Source organism: Rattus norvegicus, chromosome 16 (genome assembly GCF_036323735.1).
Source record: "Rattus norvegicus strain BN/NHsdMcwi chromosome 16, GRCr8, whole genome shotgun sequence".
Classification (NCBI taxonomy): Eukaryota; Metazoa; Chordata; class Mammalia; order Rodentia; family Muridae; genus Rattus; species Rattus norvegicus.
The window spans coordinates 53069607-53082686 of NC_086034.1; positions in this window are offsets into that span (position 1 = coordinate 53069607).

Here is a 13080-nt window from a genome sequence, read left to right on the forward strand (position 1 = left end):
GCCCGGCCCACCCCCCACCCTTTTCCGGGAGCTGATGGAGACGGTGTGATTGGTTTCCACTTGTTAAAGTACCCTGATTTTCCTGTGCACTTGATAAAACGCTTGTAAAAGCGGATGTTTTCCCGGGAAGCAGAGCTTACTTAACTGACTGGTTAGAAAGCACAAATTTTTAAGTAAAAGTTTTCAATAAATACATATGGCTTACTTTGCAAAATCAATTATTTCAGATAGAATATAAGTCATTAAGAATTGACTTTTTAAAAATTTTTTTACTAGATATATTTCTTTATTTACATTTCAAATGTTATTACCCTTCCCGGTTTCCTGTCCATAAGCCCCCATTCCCTCCCCTGCCCCTCCCCCATACGGGTATTCCCCCCCATCTATCCCCCTTACTGCCTCCCATATTCCCCTGCACTGGGGGTCCAACCTTGGCAGGACCAAGGGCTTCCCCTTCCACTGGTGCCCCAATAAGGATATTCTCTGCTACATATGCAGTTGGAGCCTTGGTTTAAATCACAATGAGTAGGAATTGACAGCCACTATGATATAATAATTTATTACTTATTAAATTACCCATGGCTTACTTTCAGGGAAGAGGCATGATAGTTTAATGTTCATTAGCTATACTTTCTTATTTTCTAGAGCGGTGGTTTCCACAAGACTTGGCAGTCTTTTATTTGTGTGTGACATTGGGGCAGCTTTAATACATTTAAAATTTTCAGTCTAATATATCTGTTAAATCGTGATTCTAAAGAAAATAATATAGTTCATCAAATGCTATGTATTAATGTAACAATGAAATATGTGACTACTCTAATTTTTGAATGGTGCTGGTGAGTGAGTCCTGGATACTTTGGAGAAATTACCTGACGATTTTCATGAGATGACTTAAGTCAAACAGGTCACCTATTGACTGTAAAACAAAAATGACAGGTGCCCATGGTGTCAACCTCAATTTCAATCTGTGCACTCGTCTCCACAGAAACCTACTTTTATTTTAAGATAACTTCTCAATCAAGTAATCTATCAGAAAAATGACCTTAACTAGAAAAGGTTTAAGTTTTAAATATTTACTTTTTTGTTGTGTGTGTGTGGTGTACATATGTCTATGCGTTTGTGTGCACATGCAGGTATATATGACTGTATGTGTGTACATGAGTGTGAGACTTATGTTGTACATATTTATTTATTGATATCACCTAATTTTTGAGGCAGAGAATTTTGCTGAACCTGGAGTTCACAGACAGTCTGTACTGGCTGGTGAGTGAGCCCAAGGGATCCTTAATGTACTGGGTGACAGGCATGTGGAGTGACACTGGACATCAAACTCAGGTCCTCACGCTTGTGTGGTACTTCATTCACCACCTGAGCTCTCTCCTCTGCCTGTTCCCTTGAGCTATTAAGAGCAAGAATCAGAGAAAGAACTGGAAGAGCTTGAAGGGGCTCAAGACCCCATATGTACAACAATGCCAAGCAACCAGAGCTTCCAGGGACTAAGCCACTACCTAAAGACTATGCATGGACTGACCCTGGACTCTGACCTCATAGGTAGCAATGAATATCCTAGTAAGAGCACCAGTGGAAGGGGAATCCCTTGGTCCTGCCAAGACTGAACCCCCAGTGAACTAGACTGGTGGGGGGAGGGCGGCAATGGGGGGAGGGTTGGGAGGGGAACACCCATAAGGAAGGGGAGGGGGGAGGGGGATGTTTGCCCGGAAACCAGGAAAGGGAATAACACTTGAAATGTATATAAGAAATACTCAAGTTAATAAAAAAAAATGGGGGGGGGCTGGGGATTTAGCTCAGTGGTAGAGCGCTTACCTAGGAAGCGCAAGGCCCTGGGTTCGGTCCCCAGCTCCGAAAAAAAAAGAACCAAAATTAAAAAAAAAAAAAAAAAAAGAGCAAACTGCTGACTTCATCCCATCTCTCCTGAGCATTTGGGTGTGTATTCTATAAGAATACTGGAAAAGAAGCACAATACAGCTGGTTATAGTCAAGATTAGTGCTGATGCATAAACACCCTATAGTTCCCGGGCATCACTGATGTTCTAGCAATAATGCCTTGGGTAGCCACAGGTCCCAGCCTAAGGGCTGGCACTACATCTCATTGCAATGATCTATTTACTTAGTGTATTTTAGTCCATTTACCTTGAACTCTTATGGCCTTAATATCTTAGAAGATTCCAGACCAATTATTCTGTAGAATGTTTTTTTGTCTTTTGTGGATGTTTTCTAGTGGTAGATCAGGTCAAGCACTCTTGTCAGGATGTCATAGTAGCTTTTTGTCCTCCTTATAGTAAATCAGGAGGCACAGCACTGTGGTCTGCACCATCAGTGTGGTGTTCGTTTGATGGCTTCCTAAATCTCTACCACAGGTATTTAACCTTTGTTCTTTTCTGATTAAGAAATAGTTTGTATAAAATATTTTGATTTACATGATAATTCCATTCTTCATAAGCTTTTGGTTTTCTAATTTACCTATCATTATCTGTATGGATCACGGTTTCTTACATTATTTACTAGGTATCAATGGATTTTATTCTGTGGCTAATATTACTTGTACCGTTTTTCAAAATTTCCTGATTTGGTTGGTGACAGTTTCTCTAATTCATTCTCACATCACATAGACAGCAAAGTGTATTTTGTCAGGATATGACTTCTCTGGCCAAATATTTTGATCATCCCAACTGTTTTATAAAAGCCTGACTTTAAAATTTTAAAGTCCACTCCTAGGGGATAGAATTAAAATCTACATTATTATTTTTTTAAAGCCAAGGGTCATAACACTTCAAAATCTTTTTACTTCAAAACCACTTTTCCTTTTAGAAAAATCTACTTTTACAACCAACAGCTGCAGGTTCAGAATTTGGAACAAACAGGAGCATTGCACAAAACAAGCTTGTCACGTCTATTCTTAGCAACTCCTTATCAGACTGTAAGGTGTCTGGGGTTTTCAGCTTCGTGAGATCTGTTTTTAGACCTGGGATTAGAGGGCTATCACTAAGCATGGATGGAATCTACAATCGTGTGATATTTGCCAACTTGCTCTGAGGACATACCAATATGACAGTCTGTTTTTACTGAGGCTTGTGTTTTGATGGAGAAGAGAACCTCATGACATTGACTTAGGGAGTCTCTGGTGGATTGCAGAAGTGACTTCTGCAGCTCGAGCCTTGATCCAGTGAAAACATCTCTACATCCACTCCACACGAAGTTGCCAGCAGAGTTATTTCAACCTGATTCTGTCTACTGAGAGCTGGAAAAAGAAATAAATAAAGAGGCTGCACAGTGGTGTATGCCTTTAATCCCAGCACTCCAGAGGCAGAGGCAGGTAAGGTCTCTATGAGTTTGAGGCCAGCCTGGTCTACAGAGCAGGTTCTAGGACAGTCAAGGATGCAAAAGAGAAACCTGTTTCAAAAAACAAAAACAAAACAAACAACAAAACACCCAAAGAAGAATGGAGTAACTTTCATTTTAAGATAGTTTATATTTTAACTAATATTAGCATTATTTGTGTGTGTGCCTGTGTGTGTATGTGTGTGCCTGTGTGTGCGTGTATGTGTGTGTGTGTCTGTGTGTGTGTCTGTGTGTGTGCCTCTGTGTGTGTGTGTCTGTGTGTGTGTGCATGTGTGTGTGTCTGTGTGTGTGTGCATGTGTGTGCCTGTGTGTGCCTGTGCCTGTGTGTGTCTGTGTGTGTGTGTCTGTGTGTGTGTGCATGTGTGTGTGTGTCTGTGTGTGCATGTGTGTCTGTGTGTGTGTGTACATGTGTGTGTGTGCATGTGTGTGTGTGCCTGTGTGTGGGCCTGTGTGTGCATGTGTGTGCCTGTGTGTGTATGTGTCTGCATGTGTGTGTGCCTGTGTGTGTGTGTCTGTGTGTGTGTATCTGTGTGTGTGTGTGCATGTGTGTGTGTACACACATGATGTGTGGAAGTCAGAGGCAGCTTTCAGACTCAGTGTTTTCCTTAACTTTACATGGACCTTGGGGATTGACCTCAAGTCTCCAGGCTTGCATGGCAAAATCTTTACCCAATGAGCCATCCTGCTGATTCTTATTTCATGTAACCTCTTTTTGGGGAACAGCATCTTAGTCTGTAGCTCTGGCTGGCCTAGAACTATCTGGTCTCAAATTCCCAGACATCCACCTGCCTCTGCCTCCTGAGTGCTGGGATCAAAGGTGTTTGCCATACCCAGCAAATATTTCATATAATCTTAATTTAAGATGATTGTATATCAGACTCTTCTTAAGGGGATAGTAACCAAGGTAAGGTAAGGTATTATAGGTTGAATGATTGGTATGGAATCATGACTTGTTCTTTTTTGTAACTTAAAATGCCTGCCGTGACTTACTCTTAGAGAAAAGAAAATGTATTTTTAGACATCCTCTGACGTCTTAGCCATTATTCTAAGTTGTTTTAAAAGTAAATGTCAATACCTTATTTATTTATTTTAACATTTATTTATTTATTGTGTGTGAGTATACCTGGGCATGCACATAGTGTGCTTGTATACATGAGCATACATGTGCCACGCTTGTGTACATGGCATGCACATGGCATACTGGGAGTGTGAACGTCAGAAGACAAGTTTCAGGAGTTAGTTCTCGTCCTCTGTGTGGGCTTCGGGGATTTGAACTCAGGTCATTGGGCTTGGGATCAAGCACCTTGACCCACTGAGCCATCTCAATGACCTCAGATTTTATGTTTGGTTGTTCACTAAGTAATCAAGTAAAAGTGATTGATAATAATCTCCCAATCTAAAAATAATTACAATAATATAGCCCACTTTGAAGGTGCTTGGTTTTACAGATCAATCATAGGAAGCACTCCCATGAGCTATGAAGAGCTCTGTGAGCAGATGGGAATAGTAAAATGACTTGCCATGTCAGGTCTTCAGCATTTCTTGCTTGTTAGTGCCCAGGGAGTGTTTACTGAAGCATCCCCTGCAGTAGTGAGAATCTTGGTTTATGTTATGTGAATGTGTTTTTGTTTGACTTCCAGGTGTGAGATAAGAGGCTGCTTCACAGCAGGTGATTATGATTTGTCTATGACCTAGCAGAGGTGTGATTTTTGCCAGCTGCAGATAGTTTAATTCTGGGGACTCTGGAGAGGGTATAAAGGAAGGGAGCCACAGGAGGGCCTGTGGAGGCTGCTGATCATGCTGCTGCCCGTGGTTGCCGTTGTTGTGGTTTGACAAGAAGAAGTTGGAGTCACCCTGATGATAAAGATTGGACTTGCCCCAAAGAACCCGACGCCCCTAATCAGAAGGGCAGGGCCTGTAGAGGTCTATTCCCCTTTCCCCTCTAACCTTCTCTCTCTCCTACCTAGAGTTGGTGGCTTGTAAGGGATTAGGAAGGAATAAGGGAACCAAGTAAAAAAGTTAAACGAATATGCCAACAGTCCCCGGAAGACATCAGAGATCTAAGATCTAAGAGTATTTATTGCTTCGACAAACAGGTGATACAGAGGGCAGATGACAGGTGAAACTTGTTTACTTGAATTCTTTTCATCCCTTTAGTCTCTCCTCAATGTTCTTTTCTTATTTAAATTAAGGTACAGCATAAATAAAAGAACTTTTGGCTGTGATGACATAATAGAATAATGGTTACAAGGAGCAGCTTCTCTTATGGATAAAATCAGATTGGCTTAAAGGGCAACATGCCAATACTTGTTTTTTAAAAAAAATCTTATTATTTATTTATGTATTTATACATGCATGATATAGGCATGTGTCTGTGGTTAGAGGCATTCCCTGGAGCTGAAGTTACAACTAACTGTGAGCTGCAGGATGTGGGTGCTGGGAATGTTCTCTGTAGGAACAATACATGCTCCTGACCACATAGTCACATCTCCAGCCCTCTGAACGTTTGTTAGCTAGAGTTGTTAATAAAAAGACCCAAAGCTGCATCCTCCTCACCTCGGTGTTCTTATGTTGGGCAACTGAGAAACTTTATCTTGTGGAGCAATGAGTGAGCTCTTAATGGGAGACACTAATACGTTTAACCTTCCTTTGCTTATCAGGTACAAAAACCCATGGTAACATGGATATTTTTGTTTGGTATTTTGGCTTTCTATAGCTTATAAATCTAAACGATGTCCAAGCCTTTCTTTCTTTTTTCCCTAAGATAGCTAAGTCAAAACTGATTGTCCCTTTTTGTTTAACTTTTTAATTAATTAATTTTCAAGCATGATTATTTGTTACTCTTTTTTAAATTTATTTTTATTGGATATTTTTTATTTACATTTCAAATGTTATTCCCTTTCCTGGTTTCCATAAACCCCCTATCCCATCTCCCTTCCCCTTCTATAAGGGTGTTTCCTTCCCCAACCACCCTCTTTCCTGCCTCCCTAACCTGACATTCCCCTATAATGGGGGGTCCAGCCTTGGCAGGACCAAGGGCCTCTCCTCCCATTGGTGCCCAACAAGGTCGTCCTCTGTTACATATGCAGCTGGAGCCATAGGTCTGTCCATGTGAACTCTTTGGGTAGTGGTTTAGTCCTGGGAACTCAGGGTAATTTTTGTACACAGCATGCGTTTCTTCTATATAGAACTTCCGGTGTGAATTTGTTATAAATGGACAAAATGCTATGTAAGTAGAATATTTCTTTCTCACTTGTCTGCTTTGAAAAAATTCTTGGGGCTTGGAGAGATGCTGAGTGTTTGAGTATTGGCTGCTCTTCTAGAGGACACAGGTTGATCTCTGGGAGTCACATGGTGATTGACCATCTGTAACTAGTTTTAGGAAACCCCTTTTCTGGCCACCATAGGTACTCTGTATTCTTGGTATACTGATGTACATGCAGGAAATTACACACACATAAAAATAAAGTATTCAAGAAAATGCTTTTAACTCTTTCATTTCTATCATTGGTATTTTTATGTCTTATACCTTTTAAAATAATTTTTGGATGACATTCGTTTCTCTTTCTTAATTCTAGTTCATTCTTTTATATATTAAAAGCTTTGGGTTGTTTCAAGACTAGTATTGATTCTACAGAAAGAATGTGCAGTTTTAGGGCGTGCCTCACAAGCCTTAATCATATAACCTAAATTATCTAATTATAGCCATAGCTCTCTGAAGTTTCAGATTTTACACTCTGTTATCTTTTATTATAATAAGCTCCCCTTTAAGCTTGGGTGTGAGCAATTCACTACTTACTGTATTTTAAATATGTGAACTATAATTTAAAGGAAGCCTCCATCATTTCTTTGTTTGCTTATTGACTGGCTGATTAAATGAGGCTCATTGTGTAGCCCAGGCTAGCCCCATCTTTCTGTCTCAGTCTTATATCCTGGGACTACAGGCATATGTCCCCATGCCCAGCTTGGAAAACATTGCCTAACATCCAAAACCCAGGGTACAGTAATGTCTGAGGCTTCTTCATGAGCCTTTCAGTCTTTTTTTTTTTTTTTAAAAAGAAAGAACCATAGTTTATCTGTCCCCCACACAAATGCAAAGACTGTTTATATTGGACCACAGTGTTGCCAAAAGTTGGAAAACATTTCCTATGTTATCAGTAATCTCAGATAAAAATATTTCTAAGGAAAACAAAGAAACCCTAGAGCTAGAAAAAGTATCATTTCCAAGTAATTATTTAGGGTGGCCAAGTCTCTTGGTTTGCCTAGAACTAAGTTGTTTCTTTGGAAGCTGGATTTAGGGTGTGAGAACAGAGCCTTTTCATATAAAAGAAGATGGTTGATGACCCTAGTTATAGAACTTTCCATTAAAGCGATATCATTTTCTAATATTCCAACAATCTGTGTGTCGATAACACCCACGTGATGGAACGTTTGGAGAAATGTTTGAAACAAAGAGCATAGCATATCAAGCTGAACGGACTCCTTCCCCAAACCATTACCTCAGAGCCTCAAGTGCCTGAAGACACCTGGGTGCATGAAGGGACATACTTTAAGTGGCTTCAGTTCATACCTTAAGTTGCTGACAAGTCCCAGCTCATGTCTGGTGTGCCTAGCACAAGAAATTCATTCCAGCTTTCAGCATGGGGGCTTAATTCAGTGAGGTTCCCTCCACTAACCGTCCTAACAGACAGACTTTCTAGGCCTGTATAGATTTTCTTTTCTTTTTCTTTCTTTTTTTTTTCTTTACAAAAGAAATGTCTTTTTATTTTTTCTCTCTATTTTTTTTTCTTTTTTTTTAATTATTTTTTTTTTATTATCTTGAGTATTTCTTATATACATTTCGAGTGTTATTCCCTTTCCCGGTTTCCGGACAGACATCACCCTCCCCCCTCCCCTTCCTTGTGGGTGTTCCCCTCCCAAACCTCCCCCCATTGTCCCCCTCCCCGCATAGTCTAGTTCACTGGGGGTTCAGTCTTAGCAGGACCCAGGGCTTCCCCTTCCACTGGTGCTCTTACTAGGATATTCATTGCTACCTATGAGGTCAGAGTCCAGGGTCAGTCCATGTATAGTCTTTAGGTAGTGGCTTAGTCCCTGGAAGCTCTGGTTGCTTGGCATTGTTGTACTTTTGGGGTCTCGAGCACCTTCAAGCTCTTCCAGTTCTTTCTCTGATTCCTTCAACGGGGGACCTATTCTCAGTTCAGTGGTTTGCTGCTGGCATTCGCCTCTGTATTTGCTGTATTCTGGCTGTGTCTCTCAGGAGCGATCTACATCCGGCTCCTGTCGGTCTGCACTTCTTTGCTTCATCCATCTTGTCTAATTGGGTGGCTGTATATGTATGGGCCACATGTGGGGCAGGCTCTGAATGGGTGTTCCTTCAGTCTCTGTTTTAATCTTTGCCTCTCCCTTCCCTGCCAAGGGTATTCTTTTTCCTCATTTAAAGAAGGAGTGAAGCATTCACATTTTGATCATCCGTCTTGAGTTTCCTTTGTTCTAGGGATCTAGGGTAATTCAAGCATTTGGGCTAATAGCCACTTATCAATGAGTGCATACCATGTATGTCTTTCTGTGAGTGGGTTAGCTCACTCAGGATGATATTTTCCAGTTCCAACCATTTGCCTACGAATTTCATAAACTCGTTGTTTTTGATAGCTGAGTAATATTCCATTGTGTAGATGTACCACATTTTCTGTATCCATTCCTCTGTTGAAGGGCATCTGGGTTCTTTCCAGTTTCTGGCTATTATAAATAAGGCTGCGATGAACATAGTGGAGCACGTGTCTCTTTTATATGTTGAGGAATCTTTTGGGTATATGCCCAAGAGAGGTATGGCTGGATCCTCAGGCAGTTCAATGTCCAATTTTCTGAGGAACCTCCAGACTGATTTCAAGAATGGTTTTACCAGTCTGCAATCCCACCAACAATGGAGGAGTGTTCCTCTTTCTCCACATCCTCGCCAGCATCTGCTGTCACCTGAGTTTTTGATCTTAGCCATTCTCACTGGTGTGAGGTGAAATCTCAGGGTTGTTTTGATTTGCGTTTCCCTTATGACTAAAGATGTTGAACATTTCTTTAGGTGTTTCTCAGCCATTCGGCATTCCTCAGCTGTGAATTCTTTGTTCAGCTCTGAACCCCATTTTTTAATAGGGTTATTTGTTTCCCTGCGGTCTAACTTCTTGAGTTCTTTGTATATTTTGGATATAAGGCCTCTATCTGTTATAGGATTGGTAAAGATCTTTTCCCAATCTGTTGGTTGTCGTTTTGTCCTAACCACAGTGTCCTTTGCCTTACAGAAGCTTTGCAGTTTTATGAGATCCCATTTGTTGATTCTTGATCTTAGAGCATAAGCCATTGGTGTTTTGTTCAGGAAATTTTTTCCAGTGCCCATGTGTTCCAGATGCTTCCCTAGTTTTTCTTCTATTAGTTTGAGTGTGTCTGGTTTGATGTGGAGGTCCTTGATCCACTTGGACTTAAGCTTTGTACAGGGTGATAAGCATGGATCGATCTGCATTCTTCTACATGTTGCCCTCCAGTTGAACCAGCACCATTTGCTGAAAATGCTATCTTTTTTCCATTGGATGGTTTTGGCTCCTTTGTCAAAAATCAAGTGACCATAGGTGTGTGGGTTCATTTCTGGGTCTTCAATTCTATTCCATTGGTCTATCTGTCTGTCTCTGTACCAATACCATGCAGTTTTTATCACTATTGCTCTGTAATACTGCTTGAGTTCAGGGATAGTGATTCCCCCTGAAGTCCTCTTATTGTTGAGGATAGCTTTAGCTATCCTGGGTTTTTTGTTATTCCAGATGAATTTGCAAATTGTTCTGTCTAACTCTTTGAAGAATTGGATTGGTATTTTGATGGGGATTGCATTGAATCTGTAGATTGCTTTTGGTAAAATGGCCATTTTTACTATATTAATCCTGCCAATCCATGAGCATGGGAGATCTTTCCATCTTCTGAGGTCTTCTTCAATTTCTTTCCTCAGTGTCTTGAAGTTCTTATTGTACAGATCTTTTACTTGCTTGGTTAAAGTCACACCGAGGTACTTTATATTATTTGGGTCTATTATGAAGGGTGTCGTTTCCCTAATTTCTTTCTCGGCTTGTTTCTCTTTTGTATAGAGGAAGGCAACTGATTTATTTGAGTTAATTTTATACCCAGCCACTTTGCTGAAGTTGTTTATCAGCTTTAGTAGTTCTCTGGTGGAACTTTTGGGATCACTTAAATATACTATCATGTCGTCTGCAAATAGTGATATTTTGACCTCTTCTTTTCCGATCTGTATCCCCTTGATCTCCTTTTGTTGTCTGATTGCTCTGGCTAGAACTTCAAGAACTATATTGAATAAGTAGGGAGAGAGTGGGCAGCCTTGTCTAGTCCCTGATTTTAGTGGGATTGCTTCAAGTTTCTCTCCATTTAGTTTAATGTTAGCAACTGGTTTGCTGTATATGGCTTTTACTATGTTTAGGTATGGGCCTTGAATACCTATTCTTTCCAGGACTTTTATCATGAAGGGGTGTTGAATTTTGTCAAATGCTTTCTCAGCATCTAATGAAATGATCATGTGGTTCTGTTCTTTCAGTTTGTTTATATGATGGATCACGTTGATGGTTTTCCTTATATTAAACCATCCCTGCATGCCTGGGATGAAGCCTACTTGATCATGGTGGATGATTGTTTTGATGTGCTCTTGAATTCGGTTTGCCAGAATTTTATTGAGTATTTTTGCGTCGATATTCATAAGGGAAATTGGTCTGAAGTTCTCTTTCTTTGTTGGGTCTTTGTGTGGTTTAGGTATAAGAGTAATTGTGGCTTCATAGAAGGAATTCGGTAGGGCTCCATCTGTTTCAATTTTGTGGAATAGTTTGGATAATATTGGTATAAGGTCTTCTATGAAGGTTTGATAGAATTCTGCACTAAACCCGTCTGGACCTGGGCTCTTTTTGGTTGGGAGACCTTTAATGACTGCTTCTATTTCCTTAGGAGTTATGGGGTTGTTTAACTGGTTTATCTGTTCCTGATTTAACTTCGATACCTGGTATCTGTCTAGGAAATTGTCCATTTCCTGAAGATTTTCAAGTTTTGTTGAATATAGGTTTTTATAGTAAGATCTGATGATTTTTTGAATTTCCTCTGAATCTGTAGTTATGTCTCCCTTTTCATTTCTGATTTTGTTAATTTGGACGCACTCTCTGTGTCCTCTCGTTAGTCTGGCTAAGGGTTTATCTATCTTGTTGATTTTCTCAAAGAACCAACTTTTGGTTCTGTTGATTCTTTCTATGGTCCTTTTTGTTTCTACTTGGTTGATTTCAGCTCTGAGTTTGATTATTTCTTGCCTTCTACTCCTCCTGGGTGTATTTGCTTCTTTTTGTTCTAGAGCTTTTAGGTGTGCTGTCAAGCTGCTGACATATGCTCTTTCCTGTTTCTTTCTGCAGGCACTCAGCGCTATGAGTTTTCCTCTTAGCACAGCTTTCATTGTGTCCCATAAGTTTGGGTATGTTGTACCTTCATTTTCATTAAATTCTAAAAAGTTTTTAATTTCTTTCTTTATTTCTTCCTTGACCAGGTTATCATTGAGTAGAGCATTGTTCAATTTCCACGTATATGTGGGCATTCTTCCCTTATTGTTATTGAAGACCAGTTTTAGGCCGTGGTGGTCCGATAGCACGCATGGGATTATTTCTATCTTTCTGTACCTGTTGAGGCCCGTTTTTTGACCAATTATATGGTCAATTTTGGAGAAAGTACCATGAGGAGCTGAGAAGAAGGTATATTCTTTTGCTTTAGGATAGAATGTTCTATAAATATCCGTTAAGTCCATTTGGCTCATGACTTCTCTTAGTCTGTCTACATCTCTGTTTAATTTCTGTTTCCATGATCTGTCCAATGATGAGAGTGGGGTGTTGAAATCTCCCACTATTATTGTGTGAGGTGCAATGTGTGTTTTGAGCTTTAGTAAGGTTTCTTTTACATATGTAGGTGCCCTTTTATTTGGGGCATAGATATTTAGGATTGAGAGTTCATCTTGGTGGATTTTTCCTTTGATGAATATGAAGTGTCCTTCCTTATCTTTTTTGGTGACTTTTAGTTGAAAATTGATTTTATTTGATATTAGAATGGCTACTCCAGCTTGCTTCTTCTGACCATTTGCTTGGAAAATTGTTTTCCAGCCTTTCACTCTGAGGTAATGTCTGTCTTTGTCTCTGAGGTGTGTTTCCTGTAGGCAGCAGAATGCAGGGTCCTCGTTGCGTATCCAGTTTGTTAATCTATGTCTTTTTATTGGGGAGTTGAGGCCATTGATATTGAGAGATATTAAGGAATAGTGATTATTGCTTCCCGTTATATTCATATTTGGAAGTGAGGTTATGTTTGTGTGCTTTCATTCTCTTTGTTTTGTTGCCAAGATGATCAGTTTCTTGCTTCTAGGGTATAGCTTGCCTCCTTATGTTGGAGCCTTTCAGTCTTAATTTACTCTATTTTCATTGAAGTCTACAATCATCCTTTGTGCTTCCTTTTCTGGTTCAACAGTACTCTGCTCCCCCTTTCTCTGTAAGGCTCACCAACCCACTGGAGGGGTATGAGTGAACAGTGTAGGGTCAGAAGGAGAGTATGTAGGCATTGAGTACTGTTGTTGTTTGAAACAATCCAGTATGTCTGGTCCTAACTTGGTTATGTAGCCAAGGGTGACCTTCTGACGCCTAGTGCAGAATTACAGATGTG